Consider the following 23192-nt stretch of genomic DNA (forward strand, 5'->3'; position numbering starts at 1 on the left):
CAAACATATACACACACATATATATACACATATACACACATACACACACATATATGTATATTATATGATTAAAAGGCTTTAAGGCAGGGGCAGTGGGAGCAGCTCTTCCTTTGCAAAAAAATATAAAACTATGACTGGTCCCCTGCTAATGCCCACCAGTCCATGCTATGCTTTTCTGTAAAAGTCAAATTGGGATATGAGGCCACCTATTCCTACACAGAATACAAGTGAGGAAGCCAGAGGAGAGACAGTGCTCAACTCTCTACCTTTATTTTTAATAAAGATAGGAACCAGCACAAAGCACAGTTACCTTTCTTGTTTCAAAATTGTTTTCATGTGGGAAGTCATGGGGAATAAACATATCTGTGCTTAATCTTCTGCAAAGAAACCCACAGAGTACCTTGTGCTTTGCCAAAAAGAAGTGTGGCGTTTCTTTACTGAGCTCCCAGTTTTCACATTTCACTTTCCAAATTCAGGTCACGCACGTGACTGAAACAGAAAGGAGGTTATGTGCACACACGTGAGGCTGGTTTCCAACATCAGTCTTTCTTGGGTGACATTTAAAAAGGTTTTGAAATTGAGTTGTACCAGCTCAACTCATTTCTCCTTGATGCCTGCTTTGTTCCAGCAGCACGGGAGTGTGTATAAATAACAGTTTGTATCCCTTGACAACTTCCTGAATTAGAACAGCACTTGTGGTCAATCACAGCAGAAAGAGCAGCAGGGAAATACTTTGGCCCAGCAGGCACAATCATGCCATTTGTTGACTAGTAAAGTGGGTGCTTGTGTCGCAAGTGATGTCCCTTTGCTTGCTATAATCACTATCAGCTTTTCTGCTGTGCTTTAGAAAGATGGTCCATCTGCTGCATTATCTCTTGACAGCTCTAATCTCTCTAAGGGAGAAAATACAGGTAAGAAAAACAGAGTTAGGTGACTTAACTGCTTCTGAGCTGGGATTCAGGTAAGCCTTTAAGAGATGGCTTCTCCTTTTCCTTCTTCTTTTCCTTCACTAACCTTGACTTCTTGTGGCTTCAGGAAGAAGACAGATCTATAGCTCTTGCTGCTTTTCTATCTCTAAGTGGCCGGTTCTCCACCAACAGTACCTGAAAACTTGTATCTTTATTCCTACAGGAATCAATAAGGAGATCCTTCTGCAATACTGCAGCCAATGAGCCTGACATTCCTTGTAGGTGTATAGAATTGATAAAACCTATATGAAATTCAGCTAGAAAGAATTCAGAGTTTCCATATTTGCATCTATCTGTCTTTCTGCTCTAGCATTCGTCATATTTGTTGAATAATACGCTGTGGATTTGGTCTCAAGGCCAATGTTAAAATGTGCTATAGACACAGAAAAAGCAAATAAGTCAAAAAGTATAGGTTTTATGAATAAATCTAATTATGGGTAACTAAGGTAAATTGTAAATTAATAGATTAACTGCCAGGTTTGAAAATTAATATAATTGTCATTGCTACCTTTTATTGTTTTCTCCAGCAATTGCATAGAGAAACATAGAGTTTCTCACTTTTCCCATGAAGTTTTTCAGTTTGAAGTGAATGATATGGGTGAAGAGGGGTATGTGGCATGAGATGTACAGAATTCTGGAAGTTCCGAAACAATGCTGGGTTTTAAAAGTGAGAGAAACTTTTAACATTTCAGCAGTATGATTCCCTCATATGTAGTTAGAAAGGTTGTCATTTGCATATTATTACCTTTACTGACTAGCACTATGATAAAATTCCTTGCTTCATGTGGTTCTGTTTTATTTAACTAAACTACTTTCTATTTTTCTTACCTATGTGTTGATTTTAATGCAGCAAGACAGCTCAATCAGGAATGCGTTGTGTTTTAACGTTTGTCAATAAGGCAGTGGGGTAGTATCTGAATTTGTTTCCCTTCATTGCTTTGACTCAGTGATGTAGAGACTCACTGGAAGATGATGTCTGCATTCACATTTCTGTTGTCCCATAAAATTAAGAAAATTGAATTGAAGATAGACCACTTTGTATAAATTCCCAAATCAATGTAAGAAGATTTCAAGGAGCACCTGGTTTTATACTGTATTATGGAATAGAAATACAATGGGACACTCTGACCCTAGATAATTATACAACACAAAAATCGCTTGCTGAATTGTCTTCTCTTGGTGATCTGTTGTAGCAATTTGCCACAAACCCAGGTCTTTCAAAGGCAATGACTGTTCTAGAGTCTCTTTGTCTGCTCCTTCTCCATCTTAATGATGGTCCCTTTCAGGATACCACCATCGTATCCTGAAGCATGCTTTGGATCTTACTATAAGATAAACAACTAGCTAAATATCATTTTACCCAGGCCTGCATTCTACTTTATAATAGTTGTTACTTTAGAGCAATAAATAAATGGGTAACATATGACCATGGGTTATACATATGAAGATACATTAATATAATGTCCATTAAGAAATTTTACATTTATTTGTGAATTGCCTTTCAGCAAACTGATGTTTATATCTTTTATCCTCGTTTGCAGAAGCCTTGCCACAATAAAGTGCTGTATTCTGTATAGTAAATACATTGCAAGCCTGCACATGAAGAACTTTAATTAAAGTGAAAATACCACTTTCTTTTAAGGTTTATTTTATACAGGATTTATTTTTTATTCTATAGACAAATACTGAGCCCAATTGACTAAATGAATTCACCCTGGGTGAACACTACAGAGTTATTTGTTCAAACAGTACTAAGCATGATAAAACACAATTTAGTGTCCTCCATACACAGACAGTTCAGACTCCTTTGTTTCTTAAATCTGTGAGACTTATCATTTAATAAATAAAAATAGATTAACCCATCTGTTGTTTTTTCTGAAAATGTTGGGGTCTGTTTTGATAGGAAATAGAATACCTTGAAGTATATCAGTAACATCTGCTTTCAAGGCAATTGAGAAACTGAGATTCAAAGAACAACATTCCTAACACTTGATATGGTCATTAGTGAGAAACCAGTTAGGTTCTGTCTTGAAGATAATGTCACTTAGATTTACATGTGTTTTAACAAATCTTATTAAAGAAGATAATGCTACAAAAACTGCAAACATTTATCATAACTGTGAAGAAAAACCAAAACCATAAAATCCTTAGTCAAACACACTGCCATTTTAATAGATTGCATTAGTATATTGAATCATGATTCATTCTGAAATGAAATGATGCCTTTCAGTTACTAACCTCAGATAGGCAAGGATGTCTGCTGTTGCCAAGTGGTGAGAATCTAGATGGTATAGTTCATCTTCTATTCAGTAAAGATTTGGTAGGGGTCTGTAAAGGAGCATGAAGAAATTAAATGGAGAAACAGAATTGGAAGAGAAAGAGGGGAAAAACACAGTCTGCAGAAAAGATGAATGCAGAGCATTCACTCATGCCTGGCTTGCTCTTTGTTTTTCCATATCAAATACAGAGTACATTCCTGTTGCAAGAATGCCTTTCTGGAGCCACTCTAGAAAAAAATCATTAGCTGGGCTAGAAGGTAAGTATTGACAGAACTTCAGTTTAGTGAATAAAAAGTACAGGTTATACCAATAATGAAAAGAATGACCCTAATAAAAAACATGAAATTGCTGTTTGTGTTTCAGCTTTTGTGCATTTTAAATGGCAAAATATATATGAATAATACCCTTGCGATGCTTAAGTTCTCGGATATTTCTGTGCTTCTGTTGAACGCTGGTCCTTGATACCATAACTGCTCCTGCTCCTTCTCAGTCTTGTTTTTTTTTTTTTTGGGGGGGGGAAGATGTTACACACATTCATGCATAGCTGTATAGGAATGGAAAATACTGCATTTTTGTTCAGAGAGCATAATTTCTATTTAATAAACAGGTGTCTAATTTTAATATCTTACAGAATCTTCTTTCTGATCAAAATATTTTGTCAAAATTTCTTTGTGCACTTGAATTTTAGTCATTTCCAGATTTTTACTTTTTTGAAAACTACAAACATTCAAATTGAAAACTCAAGTTAGGTTGTTCATTTTATTTCAATATTATTTGAATGGGAATTACAGTAAGTAGATATAAACAAGCAGCAAAAGAAGTGCAAATTTATCTCCACCTTTCAGACTTGAAAGGGACCCTTCCATGGTCACAAGGATGGATGGCTGTGAAAAATAAACAGTGCAAAACATAATTTTAAATTCTCATAGAACTGAAGTCTGTGAAGAATTTAGGGGTCACCTATATGCAAGGCACTATGTAATAGTGCTCATATGAGTCACTTAACACTTCCCATTTGTAAAAGTCCAAGCAATCTCAGAAACGTGTAAATATCATCACCTCTGTCTATATAGATTTGCTCACATTCGCTGTGACTATATGACACAGCAAGGATCAGGCTGTAAGATTTGGTTGTACTGCGCTGCTAAAAAGTTTCCAGCTGTGTGTTAAAAAAGGTGCTGAGCTATTTACCAGGATTGGCAACAGTAAATATCCTGTGTGAAATTCTGCTGCTGTCACTGTTGATGATAAGACTCCCACTGACTTAAATTTCACTTCTCGTACACTTCATTTTCAGTTAGAGTCTGTACGGGAGTTCTTAACGTGACTAGCAATTAAGACCTTAAGGGAGCTATGGAGATGTTCAAAGAAGCTTTTTCTGTTGGCCTCTTTAAAGTTTTATAGGGCTATGCTTCTTCATCATTATAAACTCTTCCGAATCTTTCCTGGGAAGAGGGGAAGAAAGGCAGAGGGGTGGGGGGAGAAAGAGCAAGACACCAGGCTTGGGTTTTTTTATTTGCTCTTTTCTTTAAACTTCTTCTCTTAAACTACTTAGGTGGTGGTGAGTCACAGTTCTGTATATAGCTTTTTTGAAAAAGCTGTTTTTTAAAAGATGAACTTCCTGCAGATTTTGGATCTTGTGTAGGAAAATTTTATTTTCTCTGGTATCCTTGGAGCATGTACAACACCAGTAATCATATAGCCCTTCTGAACCATTTGAGATTGCCATTTTTATTATCTAAAAATAGTGGCATCTTCAATTGACCATTTTTTTTTCTTGAATTACTCTTTAGATGCTTAGTGTTATTCCCTGTTTTACTCTGAACAGCAGGACAATCTGCGGTCTAGTGCAAATCAACACGGTCTGTCCTCAGGAAACAGCAGCAGAAGAGGAGAGTGCAGTTTCACGCTTGTTCACTTGGTCTTCCATGTATCTGCAAATTCCTCCTCCTCCCTTTCCTTTTAATGCAATTTTTCTTGTCTCTCTGTGGCTCGCAGAAGGAACCCGTACACCAGCTTCCCCCCCCAGCGCAGAGAGCAGCAGCTGATTAATGGGAGGGAAGGTTGTCTTCTCCGAGAAAGAAGCCTTTTGCTAGGTAAGCTCAGGAGAACTCTCATAAATGAGCAGGAAAAACCTCATTTGTAGGTGACCTGAAACCTACGCAGGAAAGAGAGGTTAGATTTCTTGCCTCGGTAGATAAATAACTTATAACTTCAGTGGGCTCTAGTTTAGTCCTTAGTCTGTATTTAGCTCAGTTAATAGAACTGGAAAGGTCTCGTAAACCCAATCACAACTAAATTCTAGAAAGATCTCTGCAGTAACTGTAAACACTCATTTCAAACAGTGTGCAATCAGCAAATTTGTCATATTGTTCATTAAATTTTATGAAATCTCTCTACCATAATGCCCTGCACCAAGTAAGTAAAATGCTGACCTCCCAAACCAGGACATTCTTCAAATATTTCCCATCTTGCATTTTTTGTTAAATACTTCACACTTGTAAAAATGTCATGGTATAAGAAAAAAAGCCTTTTCTTCATCTAAATATCTAATCTAAACAATTAGTTTGTGATGAGCAGGAGTTTTGTGTTTGGTTATTTCTTCCTGGAGGAAGAATCAATAGATTGTATTGTTGCTATTCTCAAACTAGTTTTGCTAATAAATATTGAATTATTCCTCCTCTCCTGCTTTTTTGCAAACCTGTCAGAGATTAAATAGATATACAGGAGATGGCAGAAGCAGCACACAAAATTTGGATGGTGTGCTTGGCACCTTTTAAAACACTTGGTGGAGCAGATGAGAGTTTAAAGAGAGCAGTCTAATTAGTATTAGTCAGGGACAGATGCAGAAGAACTTTGAAAACTGGAAAGAGAGGAAATCATTAGGAAATTTGGGCTATAGAAATGGAATTCTAACTCTCAGCTAGGCAAAATTCCTCATGGAAGCCAAGGAAGCCAAAGTCTGCATTGTAGTATGCACAAAGTTTTAATGTTCACTTGTGAAGACACCCCAAATGTCATCTCTCTCTCCAAACCTAATGGTAACAACCTCTTTTAGAATGATGAGACTTTGAACACAACAGCAATGGAAATGGTTTCAAATAGTGATAAGATGTTATTTTTAAAACACTGACAGAATGCCTCATAGCAGAGGAGATAATTTAGGACAAAGAAATCCATCGGGGTTTTGACAGATAATGAACCAAAATCCATATCTAAACAAAGAAAATATCTAAGGATGTATAGGAGATGGTAAGAAGCTCGTGCAAAGATGGAAGGGGGGAGTTCAGGCAAAGTCCATGGTGATGTTCTAAGTAGGTAAGAGATGGCAGTTAAGGATAATAAGGCAACATTCAAACCTAATGTATTATGCAAAAAGGGTCCGGTGGAAGAAATTCATAGCAAGTTCATGGTCATAGCAAAAAAATGGACTATTATGTGAACGTTTAAAATGATTTAAGTATATGCAATTTTATTGCAAGTTAAAACATGAGTGTTTGTGTAAAAAGGCTATATATTGCCAACACTTTTACCTGGCTAACTTAGATCTCCTCCAAGGCTTTTGAACGGTGGAGTTCAACAGTGCATGTGGAAAACTTTTATTTCTTGAATACCAGAGCCAACACAATTTTATTCAGAAACATTTGCTTCCTTTCTTTCATTGTAAGAGAAAGTAAGAAACTTCTCCATCTTTTCTGTTATTTCCCTGGTATTTATGTTCAGGTTTCATAAGGAAACCAATTTGTTTGTTGATGGATTTGGTGTGCGCTTCAATTCTTTGTCATCAGTCAATGAGTCAGTAACCAGTAAATATATTTTGACTGAAAAGTCCTGGTTTCTTTCAAGAATTCTGCTAATAGCTCCTGCAGAACTAGCCAGGTAACTATATTATTTCACAGGACAGTGGGTCGTCATTGAAATGAACCTTTGAAACTCCTGTTGAATTCTGTTGACTCAAATTGGTTTCAGAGGCCATACTATTGTGCAAAACCTATTCTCTGCCTTCAAGTTTGCTTTTTCCCTGAAGACCTTCCAGAGAAGCACCTTTGCTTCTGATCTGAAACCTATGCTACCCTCCAACTTCGTCTATTATCTTCTCTTTTGTGCTGTTAGTTGCTTTGGAAGTTAAAAAAAGAAACTGATCTCTTGATAGGGTTTTGACAAAAGATATCTATCTTGTGTTAAGAGGCTTAACTTGGTGTGTTTGGTTTGTTGAATTGAAAGCTGTTTAAAAGGTAGTGATGGTATCCTTACAAAATACTTATGAGACTGGGATGCCTTGATGCCAAGTATTTTGACAGGACACTTTGTGATGCTTAGGTAATTTTTTATAAGGAACACTGAAGTCCTGCTCTTGTTTCAAAGACACAACAGATTTAAAGGCAATCAATGAAGTTTAACCAGAAAAATAAAGTGCCTCAAATGTATTGGGGCACCAATACAGAGAACCAGTGTTCTGGTTTAACCTGGCCAGCAGCTAAAACAACCACACAGCTGTTTGCTCACTTCCCCCCCACCCATAAAAAAAGAGTATGCTTAAGGGGCAGTTTCATGCTTATTCATGCAGTGTGTTTCCCTCTCTATCCATCCGCTTAGGTATGGTAGAACAATTGGTTAGCACAAAAATTGTTGTATTTCAGAATGCTTATTTTTGGCATTAAAAGCGTTAATACTGTCTTGATTCTTGCTGAAGTTGGTGGCTTTCTGTGACTCGTGATTTTGTCAAAGCAGAAATAACATGGATTAATTCTCTTATCTAATCTGACAGTCAACAGCTCTCTTTCTTTGTTCCACCAGCCACTGCAGTCCTTGGTCTTGCTCATAAATCTTTTGTTCCTGAACACATATCTGTTTTACAGGCATTGTTTTTCAGCAGGTATCTGCAAGGGCTCTGTTGTCGCTGAAACTTCATCTCTTCTCTGCTGTTCCTTCAAATACCCATTCTTCTTCAGCTCTATCCCTATTTTTCAGAACACATGGAAACTGAAGACATTTCAGGTGATAATACTTTTGCATGACTAGTTTACATTTACTCAAGGATAGCATGCATCTTTACATTTTTGGGTTGCTTCCACTGCTACCTCAATTATTTGTCACCATCATAGCCTTTACTTCCTTGCATTACTTGTCACAACACCCTTTCCTGTTTATTGCTCTGGCTCCTCCAGTTGCTCTGCTCATCAGACTAATTTCAAATAATGCTACTTATGAAATATAATTCTTTATTTGATTAAACACTGTGTAATCAAAAACATAGGCTTTGGATGAAATTAATAGCATGATGATTGAAGTTTTTTGGTAGAAAGATTTAATAGGAAATAAATAATTATCATTAAGTGAATCACAAAACAAAAAGCTAGTTTACGCTCAATAGCTAGTGAGAAAGCAGTATCTGCAAGACAGCTAACAAATAAGTGAAGAATTTGTTACATATCACAGGGGGAACTCAACAATGATTCAAGTCTAAAGGAGAGGAGGGCTTTGAATGCCTGCTTGGGCATGGGTTTTCTAAAACTGTTGCTAGGGAAATGTGGTTGTACAGAACAAAATATCAAAATCTGTTGATTAACCCTTATCATGATTCTTTTGATAATGCATTTCTGACATCTCGAACTTTCTTTGAAATGTTGTGTGATGTTCCATATTTTCTCCTGAAACCTACTCTGTGAACTTTTGATACAAATTCCTTTGTTACCATGGGAGCTGAAGACTGTAGAAACCCATTCTTCTTCATCACACCCTTTTTTCCTTCCTTTTCTCATACCCTTTCAGATGCTTGACTACAGAGAGGATTGATTTTACATTTAAAATTACCAGTATACTAACACCAACTAGATTTTACTAGGTTTTACTAGTTTGTAAAATGTAAGGTACAGAAACCAAGAGACATTGCTAGTTCAGATCTATCAACTTTCATTTGGATGGAAAACTCTACAATGAATCCTAAAGAATGCAAATAATCAATATATTAGTATGTACATAATTCCTCAAAAAAAGTCTTTTGCCTCTGCCAGCTGCTAGCATTCTAAACTCTTCTGTCTGAAATGTGGCACCACAGAAAAGACTAGGAGGGAGAACAGGACTATGGACTGCTAATAACTATTATTCTTTCTGACTGCTGAGGCAAATGGGAGCTCTTTCAAGTACTTTCAGGATAAAAACTAGGCTGTTAGGGGCTGAAGTTACTCTGGTTTCCAAAACCTCCCCCACAAAGCAAAACAAAAATAAGTTATATCTCTCATATTATTTGAGCCCTCTCAGAAGATTTTTTGGGAGTTCAGGTGTGATTTATCTGGATTTAGCAGGACAGAAGTGGAACTCTGATAGTAAGTGCACTTAAATCATAACCACCAAACTCTCAGGACACATCAACATGGAGTGACATCTGGAGAAAGGATACCTCAAGCCACATGTCAGCTAGATTGAAGGAGATATTAGTAACAAAAAAAATAACAAGGGTGTGAACCTTTTGCTCTCATATTCCCCAAACAATGGCACCTGACTCTGCATTTTGTTAGTCTGAAGACCTGACGTCCTTGAGCTCTCCTCAGTAATATATTACATCCATGCAACCTCAAAACCCACATCTGACAGCATAAATCTAGCCAGAGAGATTCATGTATGTGTAAGGTTCAACCAGACTATGTCAATGCTTTCCAGGTAGAAAAAGTAGCAACTCACTGACCTTGCAAAAGCACTGGGTAGGATATGGCTGTTAGCACTAGTTTTTATTTCTCCTGAACGCAGTCTGGAATCAAACTTGCCAGAGAAACCGTGTGACCCAGCTGCCTGTGAATCTCCAGTGCTGGTCGTCGGCATGGTCATGTTCAACACCCAACCCTCGCTCAACAAGGGATGTCTTGAACAGTGGTTTTATGAGGCAGTGGAGCACAACACTCTCTGGTGCTAGATATTAGCTGTGAAATAAGGATAAGCAAAAACTCAGCATGAGTTTTCCCATGCACTTTGGATTTGGAGTGGGAAAACCAAAAATAACTAACCCATGATTTTTTCTTTCATGAGGGCAGAAGGGCAGATCTATTTTTAAATGTTTGGATATGATCCATAAGCAGGCCGTGTAAGTACCAAAATAGCATGCAGGGTTAAAATCCTCACCTGTATGCACAAAGTTTGCTTGTGCTCACTAGGGTTTGAAGATTCTGTTTTCTCTTTGGTTTAAATCACGTCAGAAAAAACTTTAAAGATATAAATAGCATTTACAAATCAAATTTATTAAAAATCAGTGGGAATCATGCTCCTTCTTTCTATCTGCATATTTTGAATCTTCCCTTTTTTGTGTGTCTATGGTAATACGTTAAAACTTTACTCTGAAGATCAGCATAAGGACAGAAGAAGTGGTAGCAAAAATAGAATTGAAGTACCTCTGCAAATCTGAACTAAGCTCAAACTTGTTACATGACATACGCAATATTTATTTAATAAATTTAATGTACTAATAAACTTCTACTACTGTATCATTATTAAGAATTACAGAATAAATTACTGACAAAATGAAGCTCTGATAACTAATTTTTAATTACTTTATGTGACCATTGTGTAATAGAAAAGGTTCTGAGCTAATTTGTGTGTGTGCTTAGATATTCAAGGGAAATCAACAGCTGACTCCATGCATTCAAATTTTAGTATGTAACTTAAATGCCTTCACGAAAAATCCTTTGCCTATGGGGAAAATAACCGACTTGTATTTTTTGATTAACTAACATAAACACAATGGAATTTTAGCTGCGGAAAGGGTAATGCAAGTCTCTTGAGCCTGAAAGCATAAAATTATGATCAACATAAAGCTGCATCCTTCCCACTTACTGTGATCTCTCATTTGGTGTGACCTGCTGCTTTCCTCTGCTCTTTTTAAAAATTCTGCTTTATAATAGTCTACTTCTAGGCAGCTGTAATATTTGAAACCAGCACCAATAAGACACTACATGTTTAAGTTTCCATATGTGAAGGTGTTTTCCTTAGTATTGAGGTTATGATAGCATATTACTTGTCCAGGTATATTAACGACCACTTGGTAACAAAACAACGAATGCTTCCCATACGGAACCTAATTTATATACAAAACACAATATATTACAAGAAACCAAAATGTAAGATCAAATAACCCTAACACTAAATTCTTCCTTTTTTATTAGATCATAGCCTAAGTGAGGGACCTGAGCTCCTTCTGTGATCAACAGAGAGAAAAGAGCATCTGAGAGGTGTTCATGGTATGTGAAATGAATCATCTTCTGGAAGTTTCTTTAAGGTGATGTAGCTTAGATTGGCAGTTTAACTTTTAGATCTCATCAGGTGAGATGAATCCCATGCTCACTAAACAGGCTGTGTACGGGAAATCCCAAGGGGTTTCAGTGACAAGACTTTGTCTTAGTCTTAGTCTACTCGAATATAGACTTAATCTACTCAAATATAGACTGAACTTCATGTGGCTGTTATATCATAATTAGCATCAAAGATGTTTGAAGGCCAAACTGAGGTCTCAAAGCGACTTGGGCACAGGGTTGCCTCACCTGAATGCCAGATAGACTTGGGTAGAGTAAAGCCTTTACCTGTGGCAAAGTGCAGCCAACAAGGAAGCACGCCTGAACGTATTTGCTAGTAGTGCCCAAGAACCCAAGCACATCGTTCAAGAGGAACGTAAGCACCTGCAACAGCTGTGACAATGAAGTGGCATTTCTCCAAACGAGCAAGGGAAGGCTGACACCTAAATCCTGCCGATGCAGAACAGACACCTAACTTGGGCCTTAGATCCCTGGGGCAACAGCTGGCCACTGGGACCAGCACTTTGCACCTGAACCAGAGCTGGGCTTGCTGCTGCACGCTGATGAAAAATTAGTCCTACTGATTGGAGCTGCATTGGTTTCTCTTGATGTAGCATGTTTGCTTCAAGCTTGCTTTTGTCTTTAGGTCTATGGATATTTTAATAGTTTTAATTCTGAAAAGACTGAATTGCCTTTTTTACTGCCTTATGTTCTTGTACTTGCAGATAAAACAGACTTTAACATGAAGTGTAGGGAAACATTTTTTGAAGTAAAAAGGAAAATATTGTCCATCTTCACCTTGGTCTAAATATCTGAACATGTAAGAATTAGGAAATAATGCACAATTTGAATTTGAATATTATATTTGCTAGTTCTTGGCAGCTCAGTTACCATGAGGTCTGTAATTAACACCTCCTCTCCTTCAATAAAATGAGACTCTGCTGACTTCTTTCATCAGCAGGTTTGTATGCTTGTTATTTGGCACTTGCTATTTTGTGTCACCACAGAATAAAAAGTACTCGGAGGATGGCTTCTCCCACACCTATTGGTAGAAATGAACATTAACCATATTGAAAAGTAGCTTCCTTTTCCTTTTTTTTCAGCTGTCCAAAGCAGTCAAAATGATGCAATTTGAGCTAGTTCAGGTAGTTATTTCTCAGGATGGTAGGTCCTTTTTCAGAGAGAAAGCCTACTGAAATTAGTGGTCCTGTGAGAAAGAGCTCCTCTGGCTTTGGCTTGCACAATCTGACTTGCTGCATGTCTCTAACATCCCTAATAAATTCAATAAAAATCCATTAGTATTCATCCACTTCAGGTACATGTAATTGAAAATGCAACTTTCTTTCTCCCTTTATACGGATCTTGGAACTAAGAAAGCTGAGTGAGTAGGTCAAAGGAGCTCTTCATAAGTTTAGATTACTCTAACAATATTGCAAGGTTGTAACTAGGTTAGCTATTTAAATTGTTACTGTCTATTTCTACCATCATACCCACAAGAAGGGCAATAGATATCTTAGTTAAAAAATCCTCTCAGTTACATTTTCCACAGCCTCAGCTTTAATTCTACTTTATTCAGCTGTAGCCATTCTAATGACAACAGGACTCTGTTCTTAACTGAGCGTGGGGATGCAGAGACAACCCTGGCATGCACAGTGTGCAACAGCTCTGGATGCTTCATAGATAGAATCATAGAACAGTATGGGTTGGAAGGGACCTTCAAAGACCATCTAGTTCCAACCCTCCACTAGACTAGGTTGCCCAAAGCCCCATCCAGCCTGGCCTTGAACACTTCCAGGGAGGGGACATCCACAGCTTCTCTGGGCAATCTGTTCCAGTGCCTCACCACCCTCACAGTAAAGAATTTCTTCCTAACATCTAATCTAAGGCTACCCCCCTTTACTTTAAACCCATTATCCCTTGCCCTATCACTACATGCCCTCGTAAACAGTCCCTCCCCATCTTTCTTGTAGGCCTCCTTCAGGTACTGAAAGGCTGCTATAAGGTCTCCTTGGAGCCTTCTCTTCTCCAAGCTGAACAACCCCAACTCTCTCAGCCTGTCTTCATAGGAGAGGTGCTCCAGCCCTCTAATCAACTTCACATCAAGCCATTCCTGTTGGTGTGTGGTGTTTTTTATTTAAAAGTTGACAGTAATTAAACATTTTTGCCCTTCAAACTAGGAAGGAGAAATCATGTCACGGATTGACATAATTGACTTTGGGACCTTATCCTTAAGTAAAAAATAGAAAATGTTTGGGAGATGCTATTAATTTTCCTCTTCAAAAAGAAATTACGTGAAAAGCAGAGCCCATAGGCCCAGTAGACCATCTTTGCAGTGGCCTGATTGTCAAGTGTGTAGTTTTGGCCCAAGCCATAAAGATGAAGAAGGCAAGGACAAGCTTGGGTGGCTGTCAGACTGTATAGAAATATTTTGTTCTTTACACAAAGATCTGTGTCAAAGTCGCTACACCACTGTTACATGTTCATTATAAACAGGATTTTCTTCTGTTGATCTGTATAGAGTCATCAATTTGTGGGTGGAGGCTCAAAGAGAGTCTTGTATTTCCCTTGCTTGTTGCTGTGAATTTTAAATAGGAACACACCATTGACGCAGAAAGGACTGTTTATATGAATCTTTTTCATATGTATAGGAATGTATATATTATCTAAAAGATCCGTCATCTTGGACGCACCTTAAATTTAAGAAATACTTACTGATACTATGGCTGGAGGTGGGGCAACTGCCTGATATTCAGCCAGCATAAAGGCAATGCTGACATAAATAAGGTAAATAGGCACATGCTCTGTACAGTATTATGTTTTTGCATGGTCTTAAAGAGGAGGGGAAAAATTGTGGAAGGAGGCCAGGCCTTTTACTTCCTCTCCTAGGTGGATGTTTAGGACACCTGCAGGACCCAGTGCAGCCTAAAGTAGAAAAACCTAGGTTTTTGAAGAGACAGAATAACCCCCTTGCCATTTACCATCAGCTATGAAGACATGTTTTTTTTTCTATTGATGCCCATTCTCTCTACCAAAAAGCTTAATGGGAATCCCTGTGATCACATAAAACCACACCAGAAAATAGGGCCTGTTATGTTGCCCTGAGGGCAAGCAGTGTAGTACAGCTTCCCTGACCCAAACAGCCCAGCTCTGTCCGGATTGTGTACTGGAAATAACCCCTGGCTCATGCTGTTGCTCAGACCTTTCCTGGGCATTGTCTGATAGTTGCTAAACTAGCCCTGCCATGCCTGGAAGGAAACAATATGGGTGATAGGAGCAGTGCTGAGCTGGTGTCCTGGCCCTGTTATTTTAGCAATTTGCACATGTCTTTGGGCCTCCTGCACGCCCTTTGCTCTGTTTTGCCTCGAGGCTGGCCCATAATATTAGCTGCTTCAATGCCTTTGTGAAAGGATATGTGCAGAGCAGATGCATCTTTGCTTTTACTGTTTTAAACTGCTAATTTTCTATTTTTCTTCTTATTATTTGTTGTGTCATAAGTCATTTAGTTTACTCCTGTAGTTCCTCACAAACCAAGAGATTTTTTTATATCCTGGTGGTCTTTGATCCATTGGTCAGAGGTGCATGATTAGAGGAAGAGTGTTGAAGTACCATGCATGGATAAAGGGATCTTTTTTATAGAAAATCCTTCCAGTTTCTGGTTATTCAAGGATATTTTATGTTGGAAATAACAATGATTTTAATGCTCAGCAATGGACCTATCTTCCATTTATTTCCTTCCTTGAATTTCATTATAATCTGTCCTCTCTAATATGTCCCATCAGTGAGTTCTATATTTTATTATACGTTTTGCAGGAAAAATTTAATTCTTTTTAGCTATAAATCTCATCATCTCGTTAGTTCTCTTCAAGATGTTGTGACAAATAGTGAATTACCCATCCCTACTCACTTCCACCAAATCACTGCTGTTAGTGATTTTCCAGATCTTTATCATAATCTTCTTGTCACCTTTAGCCAATGGGTTTTATTTTTTTTTTAGTAACTCTTCAAGCTCTCTCACTTCTTCAGACATTATTGTTATCCTTTTGATTTATTGTGTTGATATAGATGGTCTGGATTGTACTGAATCTTTAAGACGTGTGCGAACCATCAGAAACTGGCAGAAAATAATGAAATTGCTGTTTTGTCCTCAGTTCTTAATAGTTCTAAAAATCATCTTACCTGTTTTTGATACTTACTGAGGATTTGACCTTCCTCCACTTGACCTCTACAATATAATCACTTTCTGATTATTTCTACTCTGCATTTTTGTACATGGGAGTTGTGAAACAATGTTCTACTTTGTTTTCTCTTTTTTTCAGTTTGACTGGAATGTTTAGTCATCACTTCCTCAGATGCTTCTCCCAGCTGAAAGGTGAGCATGATATTTTTTGGTGCTTCAGGATGAGGTTGCATTTATTGCAGTACTTTGAGAAATAGTCACAGCATGTACTGAGAGACTCTACTTAACAACAAAATTCAGATTTCACTCCCTAGGTTTCACAATTATGGGAAATAACATTTGAGCATTGTTTGAGATGGTTTAATTATATGACTTCTTTCCTATCTTTTAGAAACCTCAGGTGGACCATTCAAACGATTTTGAAACTGAACTGCATCTATTTTCTTGTAATGTCAGTCCATCAGAAATTATAGACCAAAACCTAGTATGTGCTAAATTTCTTTTTTTTTCTTTTTTAAAATAACTTTCATCTCTTTCTTTCTTATTTTAATGTATAAAACTGTAACTATTTTCTTTGGCTTTGTATGCAAATGTCAGGCTTCCTGCCAAGAGCTGAGAAGATTTCACAATGGATGTAGAAGATAGAAATGCCTCAAGCAAGTATTTTGGGTGGTTTTCTTTTCCTCTCCCATGGTTACAAAGAACTATACAATATCCAATGGAGAGAAATTACTCTTTTTATTATATTTAGTAGGATATATTTTAGTAACAATTATTCTTAAACCTACCTGCATATTTTCTTAATTTTAATAACTTCTGTTGAGGTGTATATGGTATGTGGCAAAATAGGTAATTATGAATTTGTGATGAATTTAAATGGTTGCAGTTCAATTCCTTAACTTTCAGCACTCCCATGAGCAGAATGCTGTACTCACAATCTCCTGCAGGTACAGCATGCCAGGACAGCTTGATTTACACACTGTAATGGTTCAGATGACAGCAGGCTTGAAAGAACTAAATTTTAAAGACAGATATTGCAGGTAAACCCAAACATGCTGATACTTAATCAAACTTGGTCTGACTATATTAATACTTCGTTTTTAAATTCCAAGACTTACAATCCCGTATGGCTAGAAGGATAGGGAGTTTGTTTTGGACAAACTAAAAGGATATAGCCTAGGTCATGCCAAAGTTGTCAGCAACACCATTTGTGTCCATATCATAATAAAGATGAAGATTTACTTATTGCAAGTGAATAAGTCGTCAACTCATACTCTGAGCCAGGCAGGTGGAGAGCTTTTGAAGGGTCTGTCTTAGGCCTTCCCTACTTACGTAACAGATCCCCTTGAGAGATGCAAAGGCTTTTCTAATTTCAAAACTCAGATGAAGTAACTCATTTGAGTCATGAATTAATAGAGGTCACTTTACCTACAACTTTACCTACAACTTTACAAACAGGTCCTGCTGCAAAAAGGGATAATGAGCAACGCACTGTTGTCCTGCCTGTGCTTTGTAAGAAGGAAGAAGAACACACAGAAAATGCAGAGCCGTGAGCAACAGTAGCTCTGAGAGTCGTAGTTAAGTTGAGCCCCTTCTGCTAGACTACCTCTTCAAATGAAGTGTTCCCATTTAATGTTCCTCGACAACAGCTGTCTGCTGGAGATTGGCCTTAGCTTGCTTCGAAACATTTGTGACTGTGAGACTGGAGAAACTTGGGATTCATGCAGGGGTTTTTTTTTGCTAGGCTGGGCCCCTGTTGCTCTATCTCTTTTTGTCTAAATGCTGTCTACATCAGTAACAGCTTCCACTGGATGAAGTTCACAGCATGCAGTTGATTTCTTAGTACCTAAGTGATTCTAGAGACTGGCATACTGTATTTCCTTTAATAAAATTTAATTTTCATAGGCAATGAAACTATGTAGATAAAATGAAGGGATCTCATAGGCGTAGAAACTATGTAGATAAAAAGAAGGAATCACTTCTAAAAACTTTTAAGATATGTCCTAATGGAAAGATTAAATTATACTAATTTCCACTTTGCCTCAGCCCAAGTTCCCCAAAGGGACTTATTTATCTGATTGCTATAGCAGGATTAAAAGCCGTCCCTGCGTGCCTCCAGCCTGTCGCAGGAGCAGAGTTCAGAAGATTGCGTGTGGAGAAGACTGGAATTAGCCAAGACAGGAAATTTAAAGGACAGTCTGTCTGGGACATTTATTGACCAGTCACCTGCTGATAGAAGGTGCCTTCTGCAATCTGGATTTATAGTGCTGAAAATATCTTCTCTTTCATAAAGATCTAAAACTTGTGGGGTTGGTTTTTGGTTTTTGGTTTTTTTTTTTCAAAATACATCAGAGTTACCCTCTCCTCTAGTAATATATAAGTGGCCTAGTATATAAAACCATCATCAGGAAGTGAGAAGATTTCTCTGCTTGGACCAAAAGCATCCAAGCCCACTTTTCCCACTTTCCAGTTACAGCCGTTGCTGTGGGGAGAGCAGTCAGTTGCAGGAGACAGAGCTTGCTGCTGAAGCCCTGCCACTTCTTCCTACGTGGACCCAGCATCTGTCAGGAAGGACTAGCACTACAGAAAGAATTCGGAAGTCAGAGACTCAGTTTATAGGCAGGACAATTGCATTCTAGGCATTTTTGCTGGAGAACAGGCTTGGCATGTGTTTGAGGAGAGGTGAGGGCAGTGGTGGCTCAGGGTGCAGACAAGGGCATCTGCTGCAGACCCTGGTCCAGCCCAGCTCCTCCAGCCCCACTGCATCACTTACCCTGACGCACTCATGGCAGCAGAACCACCCTTATGGCACCCTATTGCTTTCCTCCCAAAGGAAACAGTCCCGCCCTCGCCAAGAGGTCCCAAAGGCCCGAGAAGAGAGTTTGAGCTTGTTCCTGGTGGGAAAGGACTGCTAGAAGAAGAAGGGAGACTGCTGTTCTTACACCCTGGAAGAGCACAAAACAAGGAAGTTGATGAGTAAAGGAGGGAATAAAGAGCATTCCTTGCCTTTGTTTCTCCCCCAAACACATCCTTAATCTGCTACAGAACCTTCTCTAAAACTATCTGGACTCCCCTTTCCTACCCAGACCTCTGGAGATGCCCGGACCCTTCTGACTCCTGCCTCTTGCTCAGCAACCCATGCAGGTGTCCTCTGCCATCCTGCTTTTAAGAGAGCCATCTGCCCAGCCACTTCTCCCCCTCCTCACCCAAAACTGCTCAAAACATCCTCTACCTCTCTCAGCCCTCTCTTTGCCCACCCACATAAAAATATGCTCTTTCCAGTGCTCCTCCTTCCTCCAGTCCTGTTATCTTCTCAAGATAAACGAATAACAATTGTAGATTTAGTCATTTTCAAACTAAGAAGTGACTTCGTAGCATATATATGCAAAACTTAACTTTAACCATCCTTCATATGATTTACAAATGGTATTTAAGTTTTTGTTTTGTTTTATAAATCCTGATATAGGCTTATTTTGTATTCCATTCAGAAAAAGACTCATAAAAATGTAAAGTGACTAAAAAAGAAGACAAAAGTATGAAATTAATTGAGAAATACATGCAAAGAAACACTTATGGGTGAAGCCCTCAGTGTTATATTATTTTTTGTGTTGAACCAGTAATGAACTTGAAAGTCAGTTTAAACTAATTCTAATTGAATTTCTATTGTGATGCAGTTGTCAATAGAATAATAGCACACATCAGTGGGCTGTAGCTATTTTTTTCTTTGATCCCTATTTCCTTCTCTTTGGCATTTTATAAAACAGACGTTTTTTCCTAAAAGACTCAGAACCCATTGATTTTTAAAGTTACCTAAGGAATTCTGTCTTGTGAGGTGCAAAATGAACAGGGAAAATCACAAAATGTGGTAAAAGCCCCCATGGAGCCCTCTCTAATTAACTGTGCGTTCCTGAATGATCCCCAGGAGTGGAGAAAGGCACTTAAACGAGGCAACAGTTTCTATGGAAATGAAAAATGACCACACTATGAAACTTCCTACAAAAAATAGTTAGGCTGGTTGTATGAATTTTGTTGTGTTTGGTACAACTTTCCAGATGCAAAACTTTTCAACTTTCAACTCTAATAATGACATGGAGTGCTGTTAGTCAAATTAATATAATCTATTTGTGCGGCTTTATTATCTTAACTTGTAAAAGACAGGTGGATCGTGCTTGTCCATTTGTGTGTGTGACCATGGTCAGCTAATGGTATTTATACATCTTGCTGCCTTTTTGCATATAGTGCTGTTTAGTTATCATTTGAGTTATTTTCTGTTTTACTTGTCTATTGATCAATAAAAATCTGACTTTCTAACACCAGGCTTCTATGCAAACTGCAATTACACAATCTATTCTGTAACACAGTTGTGAAAACACTGAGGAGCCAATGAGTATTCCTTCAGATACCACAGTGCCCTACCTTACAATCCTGAGTCCTTTGTGAAATTCAGGAGCATATAAAAGCAAGCCCCAAATGCAAAATGATCTGAAATCACTGTATGGATTTTACAATTGAGTTTTCACAATAGCAGCAGGAAATCATAGAATCCTAGAATGGTTTGGGTTGGAAGGGACCTCAAAGATCATCCAGTTCCAACCCCCCTGCCATGGGCAGGGACACCCTCCACTAGACCACGTTGCCCAAAGCCCCATCCAACCTGGCCTTGAACACTGCCAGGGAGGGGGCCTCCACAACCTCTCTGGGCAACCTGTTCCAGCACCTCACCACCCTCACAGTAAACAATTTCTTCCTAATAGCTAATCTAAGTCTACCCTCTTTCAGCTTAAACCCATTACCCCTTGTCCTGTCACTACACTCCCTGATAAACAGTCCCTCTCCAGCTTTCCTGTAGGCCTCTTCAGGTACTGGAAGGCCTCAATTAGGTCTCCCCAGAGCCTTCTCTTCTCCAGGCTGAACAACCCCAACTCTCTCAGCCTGTCCTCATAGGAGAGGTGCTCCAGCCCTCTGATCAGCTTTGTGGCTCTCCTCTGGACTCACTCCAACAGGTCCATGTCCTTCTTATGTTGGGGGCCCCAGAGCTGGATGCAGTACTCCAGGTGGGGTCTCACAAGAGCGGAGTAGAGGGGCAGGATCACCTCCCTCGACCTGCTGGTCACACCTCTTTTGACGCAGCCCAGGACACGGTTGGCTTCCTGGGCTGCAAGCATGATTACGGCTCATGTTGAGCTTCTCATCAATCAATACCCCCAAATCATTCTGCTCAGGGCTGCTCTCCATCCATTCTCTGCCCAGCCTGTAGTTGTGCTTGGAATTGTGCCAACCCACGTGCAGGACCTTGCACTTGGCCTTTTTGAACTTCATGCGGTTCACACGGGCCCACCTCTCCAGCCTGTCAAGGTCCCTCTGGATGGCATCCCTTCCCTCCAGCATGTCGACCACACCACACAGCTTGGTGTCGTCAGCAAACTTGCTGAGGGTGCGCTTGATCCCACTGTCCATGTTGCTGACAAAGATGTTGAACAGTGCCGGTCCCAATACCAACCCATGAAGAACGCCACTCGTTACCAGTCTTCACTTGGACAACGGCATGTTTGAAGTTCTGCAAGGTATGTTAGGATGAATGGAAAACGCTGAGTTGTTAAGTAACAAAAACAGAATAAATATAAATAGAAAATATTGCATATTCAATTTAAACAGCCCCTTTTTGTTGAAAGAATAAAATAAAAAAATCTTTCTAAAATTAATTTGATTATCTTGGCCTCTGAAAAAAGTAACTAAGCTTAAAGGCTTGAACGGTTGCTTCACTGATGCTTTTCTTGCAGCTTAGGATACATTTCTAGCTTCGATGAAGTTTGTGACATAATTCCTGCTCCCTTCAATGAGCTAGAACTTTGCTCTGTGAGAGAGAACTAAATCCTCTGGTTCTGTCAGACAAGTAAAGCACTACATTTTTTCTATTATGAAAGCAAGTAATAGGATAGAAATACCCTATTCCCACCTTCAGAAGCAGATGAATCTAGCATCCTTGAGAGTAGTAGCATAGTTGCAGAAATGGCACAAAAATACCAGGCAGCTTGAATTTACCGTAAATTTCAGAGCATAGTTCCCTGAAATGACTTCACATAGTTCTGGCCTCATGGAAATATCAGAAACAATGGATGAAAATAACAAGACCAAACCTCAAACTTCATTTGCAACTGTACTCTTACTAGATTATTTCCTGATATTTGAGCAGTTCATGTTCAGCCTCCTACTGTGTACATACTTTCAAAATACACAGCACAACTAATATTTCTGCAGCATTTATTTTTATCAGAACTTGTGGGATGAAGCCCCACCTAAAACAGAAAACTGGATGATTGTTCATCTCTTGTTCACATATCTTTTGCTGAAAAAAAATAACCTCTCTGCAAATGAAATCTGATTTGCAAATAACCTCTTACACACTGTTAAGAGGAAGAAAAAAATAAACCAAGGAGTTCTCATTAGCAAATCTCTACTGATAATGCTCACTGCTGGTTTGATAGCAAAAATGCTATATTTTTATCACAATTATTGCATTGGGTTTGTGTGGCAAGGTTTTGGTAATAATACAAGTAGAAATAAATGTTTATTGAGTAGTTATTTGGATGATGAAGCTTTTTTTTTGTCATAATCTTCAGTAGGAGGCAATGTAGCATGGGAGCAAGGGATTTTATTGACTGCTTTTTTTATATCAAACTAAATCTTTAGATATTGATCAAAGAAGCATATAAATCAAAGAAAAATAATGCTCTACAGTATTTGAAAGACTGAATTATATTACCAGAGAATGGCAGACCTGAAAAATTAGTTATTAATTGTGAGGAAAATGACATAAAAACTGATCTGAAGCATCATTAACAGAAAACTAGAGGATGATAATATGATTAATAGCAATCACCTAATACTAAAGACCTATATATTGAAAGCATGTCCTGTCAAATAACTGAATATAAGTGCAATAGTGATGGTTTAGTTTACTTGGACTTACATAAAAAACTTAATCTCATTCTATTGTTTTCGATGAAAAGGCTAAACCAATCTGAAGCTGAGAAGATATGTGTTGATTAGATACTTTGTAGGTTTAAATTGCAATTTTAAGAGAGAACTCCTCGTTATGTTTCTGCGGGCTACTCCAAGAATCTTTTCTCTGCTAAAGAATTAGTGTGTATTTTTACCAGCAACCTGTCAGTTTACTGTCTCTGTATAACCAGTCTCCTGGCCAGCGTCTTTTATTCCATATACCATTATCAGATGTAGTCTGTTGGTCTTGTTTGACTATTAAACTGTGATATGTAGTGTGTGACCTAATTTTTATTAATTAATGAAGAGAGCATGTCACTTGGAACCAGGGCAAGTGTGGAGGAGAGAGGAGCCTGAATTCCCCCACCTGCAAGTGCAAACTGCAAGAAGAGAAGACTGAGAGGAGATCTTATCAACGTTTATAAATATCTAAAGGGTGGATGTCTAGAGAATGGGGCCAGACTCTTCTCAACGGTGCCCAGTGACA

General features: G+C 38.4%; 1 long non-coding RNA gene across 3 annotated transcripts; it reads left to right on the forward strand.

Moving 5' to 3' along the window:
- Nucleotides 1-776: 776 nt before the first annotated feature.
- On the forward strand, nucleotides 777-19997 carry LOC129203966 (uncharacterized). 3 transcript variants are annotated; one of them, XR_008576228.1, is made up of 6 exons: nucleotides 777-911; nucleotides 8124-8245; nucleotides 11401-11475; nucleotides 15843-15895; nucleotides 16095-16187; nucleotides 16301-19997. It is a non-coding gene; the product is annotated as an uncharacterized LOC129203966 (long non-coding RNA). The 3 variants fall into 3 exon arrangements; XR_008576229.1 differs by lacking the exon at nucleotides 777-911 and having other exon boundaries at nucleotides 5259-8245; nucleotides 16301-16743; nucleotides 17791-19997; XR_008576227.1 differs by lacking the exon at nucleotides 777-911 and having other exon boundaries at nucleotides 5259-8245.
- The last annotated feature ends 3195 nt before the right edge of the window (nucleotides 19998-23192 follow it).

This window comes from Grus americana, chromosome 3 (assembly GCF_028858705.1).
Source record: "Grus americana isolate bGruAme1 chromosome 3, bGruAme1.mat, whole genome shotgun sequence".
In the NCBI taxonomy this organism is placed as follows: Eukaryota; Metazoa; Chordata; class Aves; order Gruiformes; family Gruidae; genus Grus; species Grus americana.